Source organism: Lichenostomus cassidix, chromosome 20 (assembly GCF_008360975.1).
Source record: "Lichenostomus cassidix isolate B80296 chromosome 20, HeHo_3.0, whole genome shotgun sequence".
In the NCBI taxonomy this organism is placed as follows: domain Eukaryota; kingdom Metazoa; phylum Chordata; class Aves; order Passeriformes; family Meliphagidae; genus Lichenostomus; species Lichenostomus cassidix.
Window position 1 is genome coordinate 4000042 of NC_139500.1, and position 8999 is coordinate 4009040.

An 8999-nucleotide genomic window follows, 5' to 3' on the forward strand; every position below is an offset into this window, starting at 1 on the left:
GACACATTTTGCTGTATGTAATCTCTGTGGTAAAAATTAATCCTCATAGAATAGATGTTTGTGTTCTGCTCCAGAGCTGCTCGGGTAAAGTGTCTAGGGAAGATCCTCAAAATTAATGATTCACTGGTTTTAGTACTGCAGTTCTCTGTTAAAATTGTGTTTACTGAGCACATAGCCAAAAAGGAGGGAGGAGATGTCCATGGGTCACAGCTGGCCAGCAAAATTACAGCAGTTGTGGGCACATGGTAGAATTGGAGCAGGTTTTGGACCTCTGCCCCTGAAACACCTGTGAAGGCAACTGGTTCATGTCCTCGTTACCTGGGCTGCTGTGCTTTGTAAAAATAATTAAATTTTCATCAAAGGATGTGTAGGTGGGATCAAAAATATTTGAGAGAAAGCACTGAAAGAATTTTTCACTAAATTTGGCATTATTTTGAAATACAATTCCAAGACTAAAATACAACAATTCAGAATCAGGCTCATAACAATCAGGAATTCAAATAAAATGATGCCATACTGTGGAAGAGTTCACCTTCCTGCTCTGAGTAGAAGGTGAAGTCCATGAGCTGATCCTGGAGCAGCAGTTTGGCTGATGGAATAACTGTGGCTCTCCAGTGCCCTGTGGTGTCCTTACCTCTGCAGCAGGTTGATGTCAGCTGGAGTATAGTTCAAGCTCATGCATATGTATATATCTATATCATCCATATCTATCTATCACCTATATCTATCTATGTCTCCATCCATATCTCTGCACATTCTGTGTATGATGTGTTTAAATTAGTGCTTTGCTCATGTTCCAATTGAAGTGAGTGATTTTTTTCAAGTTCTAATTCTATTGATGAGGAGAAAATACACACGGCTATGTCATAACAACAGGATAACCATATGCCACTCAATCATCTAATTTACATGATGAAAACAGAATCAGGGTTTTCTGAAAACTGTCATTTTGGGATGCCTAAACTCACAGCTAAGTCATTCTTATCACACAGTGAAGTTCCCCAGCCTGGAGTATTTCATCAATGACACTTCAACTGAAGAATTTTTAAAATATGCTGATTCGTTTGAAAGGGGAAAGTTGTTTAAAAAAAGCTGCAAACAGAAGGTTTGGTTTGAAGAAGTTTTAAAATTTGTGTTTTGCGTTTTTTGAACACATATTTGAACAGATGAGCACTTGTCCTGAGATAGATTCATAGATGGGTGGGGCATGTGTGTTTCTGGAAATATGTAAGTATGTGTTCATGCAAGTAGTTAGAGAGGTGTTAGACCATAGTATGTGTCCAAGTAGGATTATGATGGATTTTTGGTCAAGATGCACTGATGCATCTCTTGCTCTCTCATATCCAAAACAGCTTCATAAGTGGAATGGATCCATTCATTGTTTATGTCCCGTCCAGGGACTATGTGGTCCTTTATCAGTGCCTCTGATAAAGGCTTTGAGGTGCAATTAGAGTCTCTTTAGTTCATTAAGGGAGCAGCTCCTTAGCTGCTGCCTTCCAAGGAGAGTGTGAGTTATTTCCTATCAGCCTGGGTCACTGCAAGACAAAGGAAAATATCCCTTCTCCTTCCAGTGCAAACAATCAGGCTGCAGATTAGTTGTTTGTACTGAATTCCCTTGGACCTTGCACACCACACAAATCCTGATTCCCCTCGTGGATTTGTCTCTCTTTTGGTCCAGTAGGGAACAGGCACTGGGTTCCAGGGCATTGTAGGCAGGGATTTCAGGTGGGTGGGATGTGCTCCTGGACCTCTCGTAGCTGTTCAAGACTGGAAATGTGGGTTTGTCCCTTTATTGCACCTTGCAACTGCTCAGGTTTGTATTTGCACTTCTTGCTGCTGAAGATCTGCCCCATTCTCCTCAAGCAGAGCATTTAACTCATGGCCTTGTTTACAGGAGCTGGAATCCCTCAGCCAGAGGGATTAGAAATAATGCTGTGGGGATTGTGAGAGTGCTCAGTGTGTAATGAGAGAGGAAAGAAGGAGCAGGTAAACAGCACCTTTTGTATGGAGCACTCACCTGGCAGGAGAGCTAAATTGAGATGCCAGCTCTGTCTTTGCACCTCCATGTGATGTTAGGTTGTTGTTTAATTGTTGTGTGCCTCACTTCCCCAATAAAACAGAGAGAATATGCAATTTACAGGGAGACCTGGAATAGATAAAGATTGAGAACAGTCAGAAACAATGGCAGAAAGGCCCACACAAGTGGCACAGACAAATACATCATCATTATGGATTTTCCCCTCACAACCCAGCAAGGTGGCTCTTTACATGTATAATCCCCACAGTAAAAACCATCCAAGTGAATTAGATGTTTGTGTGCTGTGCCAAGTAAATGCTCCTTATGTGAGAAATCTCTACCTCAATAAGAATCCTCTGGAGACACTTAAGGTACAAATAAAAAATGGTTATGTCAACTACTGTGTATCTTTTAAGCAAGAGAAATGTTACTTTTTTCACATTGCCTCAGTCTGTCTCCTGATTTAACTGCCAAAAAGTCCTCTGATCACAAGAGTGCTGTTGTATAGCTTGACCTGCTGTGCTGAACCTAAGTACTGCAATATATTTTAAGGTGGAATGAGCTGTGAGCATTTTAAATTAGGTTATGTGCCTTAAGGTGGCAGTTGCTGCTCCCAGGCACAATTAGAGTAATGAAATGAAAGCTGATTTAATGGTTACAATAAAAGAAATAAAATAGAGAGGTTTGGCCAGACCGGTTTTCATTCAAGTTTCTATTAAGAAAGAATGGAACTCATAAAAATAACACCAAGCTGGAAATCATAATGTTTTTTTCATTTCGTGGTAAAGATTGGATATGTTCTTGCTGAGGATTTTTTAAAAATAAATTACCCTTAGCTTATAATCAGCATCAGAAATATATTTCAGAGTGTTCTTCCATAAGGAGACTGGCTTACATTTATCTGAACCACATTTTTCCAAGCAAGTGGTAATAATATATAGCAAGGCACACCTGAAAATATCTAAACAAACTATTTACCTATTCTGTCATCTTTGATCTGTGGTGAGAGTGACTTTCAGGTGCTGCTCTGGGGAAAAAACACACACAGGAGCACTTCCAGAGTTTCCTCATGAACAGAGAGGCAGTGAGGTTATATTTGTGCACCAAACATAGCCCAGCAGAGCTGGACTTGTATCCCAGTTCCCACCCTGTGTGATTTTCCCAGCCAAATGTTGAAGGCAGAGGAGCTCTGTCAGCCCTGCTGCTGCTGCCCTGTGCACCTGGTGCCATGCTGGATGGGAATATCCTTTAAAATCCTAATTACCCAGGGAGATGTTGTGTAAGTGACAAGTGGGTCTCGTCCCCATTGCTGTCAAGTTCATGCTGTTGGGGATGATTTCAGTTGTTGTTAGCCTGGGACTGAGGCCAGAGGCAGCAGGTGCAGAAAATGTCTGGAATTCTAATTTATTATCCTTTACCTTCTGAATCAGATGTCTCTAGCAAAAAGAAGTACAGCAGTTTCTTTCACAGTCTGCAGTGTAGCCTGTGCTTTCCAGGAATTGATAAACCTTTCCTTATAATATTCTTTGTGAAAATATATAGATAAATTCTCAATAAACACGGACTCTAATAGTGCAGAAAGAGAATGGTGTGCTTTTCATGGCAATCTTTACTTCCTCATCCACCTTTCCCTTGAGAACCAGGAATTTGTCACTTTTCTTTCAACAACAGATAGTTTAGGGAATTAAACACAACCTCACACCTTTTACCAGTTTTGCTGAATAATAAAAAGCAGCCTAGTCAGGCCAAGTCCCAAACACTGCTGCTGCCTTTCAGATGTTTGGAACAAGGATGGAAATAAATTGAAGCTGAGGGGACATTTTCAAAGATACAAGTGTAATCTAGACGTTCTACTGTTGTGGAGCTGTAAAGACAAGGGGTTGTTATAAATGAAAAAAAAAAAAATTTATTGTAATGTCTAAAACCCTTACTGACATCAGGGTGGGGGAAAAAATTGGACTGGCTTCCAAAATGCATAAATTCCAGGGGGATTTTGTGGGTTCTTGTTGGTGCTTTTTTCCTATATATTTGTCTTTTTTGGTATTGTAAGTTTTCTTGTTGTTTATTGAGGCCTGGATATTGCGCTAATAGTGTACAGCCAAAATGCCATTAATACTCAATAATTTTGGATTTGTTTCACATTTGACTAGAATCAAAATCACCCACAAACAAACTAGTTTTAAAGATAGTGAGAAACAAACTAGAGGAGCTCAAGAGATTCAAGGAGGTGGCAGTCTTGGGTGATAAAAGGATCTTTTAATATAGAAAATATATATCTCCTGGATATATATTGAGATGACCACAGACCAAGCTGTGTCCCCAAAAGGGTTTTTAGTGGAGGATCTCCTTTGTCCTTCAAGAAAAGCTCCAGCCACACTGCTTTGCTCAGCAGTCTGAAGTTCATGCAGATAAGGAGACCTTTTTTGTGCAAAACAATGTCTTTTAAAGTAAAATATTAATTAAAATCCACATTTCCTACAGCAGCAGTGCTAGGAAGTATTACCATTTGTAATTCCAATTCACTGTGGACCACATTTATCTGCCTTATGCCTAATTTACATTCATCAAAATGACAATTAGGCATTTTAAGAAGCTCAAAACATTCCAGACAACTAAATATTATTTCTTGCGCAGAACACATTAGCCTTGAAAAGATTAGTAAAGTCTAAACTGCAAATTACACCATTTCTTTTAAAATCTGCTCCACTCACAGCTGTGATGCTTTTAGGGGAGGGATGGGCATCAAGCAGAGCAGTGCAGAGGAATTAAACTGCTGAAGCTGAGATATACAAAACTGCTGAGGGTTTGTCCAGACAGCAGAGAACTGGATTAATGTGGAACCATCCAGCTACTCCACTGTCTGACAGACTGGCCAGATTGTGATTCAGCTTATTCATACATTTAGACATCTAACTTTGTAATATGAGAGCAAAGAGTTGAAATATGTATTTTTACCCTGATGTCTCTTTATTTGTATACACAGATACAAATATATTTATATTTTGCTAGTTATTTCATAAAGTATACCCATGATATACTTTTAGCAATCCACAAGTATTGTGCAGATAAAGGATCACTTTGTGTCTTGATTAGTATAACAAATCCTTTCCCATGGTCTTGACCAGTAATGTCCCCAACTCATTTCCATTCAGATTATTGCTGCTGAAATGTTACCTTAGATTCAGTAATTTGTCTTTTCCACTGGAACAAATATTAACTATTTTCCCTCTGCAAAGCCAGATCCCACTTTTTCTAGGATGAAGAAGTAGTAGCTTGACTTTTCCCCCAGCCTGACAAGTACCCCATACACTACATGCAGAATTTTGGTGCTTTTTCCATGTTGCCCTTGAGACTCCTCTACCCCTGAGTGAAACAAAGCCATTTCCCCTTTAAAACTTTCCCGGGGGAGTCAGGCTGCCAAAGTGCTGAGATCACTGCTGAAAGTGCTGACCAAAGCTGTGTCATGCTTTCCTTGAACTGTCCCTGCTTTTGTCTGCCTGTGCTTTGACATCTCCAGTTATAAACCTTGCTGGTCAAGGACTCTGATTTATTCTCTTTGCACAGTGTGTTAAGGCCACAGACTGTAGGTGAGACAATTGTTTTTTCACAGTAGTGCAAAAACTAAATGTCTGAGGCAGGACTAAGCCCTGCAGGTCAATCCCCTTGAAATCAGTGTTCCACCTGACCTTAGGAGAAACTCCACAAATAAACAAATTTCAACTTGTGAAAAGCATTCTCATATGTGCAAGAACTCATCTCCTTGCACCCTGTGCAGTTACTGTGATCTCAACTTTGTTAAGTTTAATGAGAGCTTTTCCAGTGTCCCTGGTGAGTTTTGGACCAGCTCCTCAACACAGGACCTGTGCTAGTTTTGTCTGCTTTTGGCAATTAAGAGATGATCTGATTTAATTTGCATCATCAGGAGGAAAGGGTTTGCAACTGCTCCTGCTCTGTCTGCTTTCACACTTCTTCCTGAACTTTGAGCAACCGTTATTGAAAATGTGAGTCATGATAGCACATTAAATATTAAAACCAGTTTAAGATTTAATCCCAATTTATAGTGCAGCTTTGTCTAATTTACTGCATATTACACAATTTCCTTTACAGATAACTTTTAGTGTGCTATATAAATAATAAATCAGCCTCTCGTGATTCTCAATTGTTCTAATATGGTTTTATATTAAACTTACATTTGCCATCATTTAAATGTTGCTAGACCAATTTATTTTATTTTTTCTCCTTTACCTATTCAGATTGCACATTACTTCTTTTATAATATTATAGGTTCTATGTAGAAAATTACAGGCATTCAAGCATTTTAAGCTCTTTGTTATCTTACCTTTTAAAGCAGGATGGAGACAACCTTGGCATGCAGAAATGACAAAAAAAAGCAGAGTTTCAGTAGGTCACAGAAACTCATCCCTAATCAGTGACTATTTCTGGTGTCAGTGAGTTCTCTGTTCTGCTCACACAATCAGCTCAGAGATCCTCCTCTTGCTGCTGCTTCTGCAGCTCTGTGTGTTTGGTACTGAATGTTTGCAGCTAAGGAAGTAACTTTGCTATAGTAGCAAAACTTTGGGGTTTTATAACTGCCTGGACTAAAGTTGAACATGTTTGCCTGATTTTCTTGGGCCCTTAAAGATTTGATGTGGTAGCTACAACCTATGAAATGTTATCAGCAATGGCTTGCTTTTCTCCCAAATTAATTGAAAAAACTCTGAAAGCAGAAGAACGGAATAGTGCATTACACAGAGGGGTTACAGCCTGTGGCTATCCTGAGAACAAAATGTGTTTGTGACATTTTTAATTTTCTAGCCATGGAAAATTACATAATAATTAAAAATTACATCATCACAATACTAAAAACCTTCCATAACATGCACCTTTTATTCAGAAGTGCCAGTATACAATATTATAGGCAAAAGCTAAAGAAAAGCTTTTAGACAACGATTGCATTGATTGAAAATACGAATTGCTGGGTTTAGTGATGGGTTATTGATTATTTAACCACTAAATATAACTGTGAATTTAAGGTTTTTAGAATCTGTGGAATGAACTACCTGAGGAGGTTTATTGAACTGAGTATTTTTGGTTGTTAGGACAGAATGTGGTATATCAAATTTGATGTTACAATGTTTAGGATACCTGGTGCTGTATAAAGTCAGTTTTAGGCAGAATGAATGAAATCTGTCTGTATATTCTGTGTAAATGTAGCTTTGGATTATGAACTCTGTTATTGACCCATAACTTCTGGTTATCATGGATAAAACAGCAAGGCCAAACCAACCACGGGGGAGTATTTAGTGTTGCTCCCATTTATGGTCAAGATTTTAGGTTTGACATTTTAAGAGTATTCTTCCTCTTTTTTTAATAGGTTAGACATAAAAGGGCCTGGCATTGCTACAGTTGTAATCCTTAAAGGTGAAAATTTTTTGCAACTGAATTAATAGCAATTTTTGAGGACAGATCTCTTCCAGGAACAAACCTTCCCCTTTGTAAAGCAGTTTCTCTGTACCTTAGAGTTCTATCTTTTTTATTTAAATCTAAATATTATCTAAATCATTGGCTAATATTACACAAAGGTTATTTATCTTCCTTTGTACTTTTAAAATGTCAGTGGAATTGCCATGTCTGTGGGTTTCTCACGCTCAGCTCCTCAGGCTGCCTCTCCGAGTGGTCTGAAAACTGATCAATAATTTTTATGCACTCGAGTAGGAGCCAACTGCAGCAATATCACAGAGCTGAGTTCTGCTTTCATATCAGCACAAAGTGAGTGAGTGCTGATCGTGCCTCTTTGAAGTCAACCTAGTTTGGCAAATCTTAGGAGGCTGCAGGATGAGTGGCCAGATTTTCTAATAAATGCAGGCTTAGACCATGCATCCTTCAAAACACAGCCCTGCTGGTCTCTGAAGGGCTGTTTTGTTCCAGTCTGGAGCCAGAAGACCCTTTAGGGTTAGATTTAAGTGTAGCTGTAGCAGTGCTCTGTTGGTATTTGTGTCTGTAACCCCTTATGCAATGTAAAAAGCACCGTCAGATGTGGCTAAAGAAATGAAAGCCATTTGTCAGCAATCCCTGATGCTCCTGCCTGGGGGCTCTGGGAGTGCCTCTGGAACTGTTTGCTGCTCTTACTGAGCTGCCAGCAGAGCCCTTGGGTCTGTGTCTCTGTAATCTAGAAATCTAGATATTTAGAGTGTTTTTAGCAGACGTTCTTTTGTGATTGCTGAGCCTAGTGCTGCTGTTTAATTCCTGAAATTGTCTTGCTGGGAGGCACTCCAGCATCAGCCCGTGGAGCTGCTCGGTGCTCTGGGGACTCCCAGCTCCAAAACCTCTGCATCCAGCAGCATCCCTGCATTTCCAGGTAACCACAGCAGGCATTCAAGCCACGTGGAATCTGCTGTGAACACCCTTGTAAAAGCTTTTAAGCAGCAACCCACAGCGTGATTGCCTCTGATCATTCTGAGGGAAACTTTGTTCAAGATTTTTCAAAGGCTGAGCATTGATCGGGTGTATTATTTGTGATGCAGAACGAGTGTGTTTACATCAGGATGCCCAGAGGAGACTCAACTACAGTTAGATCTTCTTTAATGTATCTGCTATATTATTTTCAAGTTTGAAAATACATATGACACATTTCTTGATTTGAAGAAACCATGGTCTCATTTAGAGCCTCTTGATTCACACTGGGTTGGTTTGTGCTCCTTGCTAAGTAGATCAACCATTAAAAATTGGGGATAATTTTTATAAGGGTATGGTGTTCCAGACAATCCCAGTCATGCAGAAAATCAGGGTCACAAATATCATGTCATAGTATTTTTATGGTTTTTCTTCATCTAGATTGTTGTTATATGCTGTGGTGGCTGTACCAACCAACCTCCCTCTTTTAGTTTCTTACCTTATTTCCCCCTGAAGTCTCCTGCTCAATGGCTCTGGTTAAGGTATCCTGTCTGAAAAATAGCCCACAGTGTTTATAATGCATCCCCAG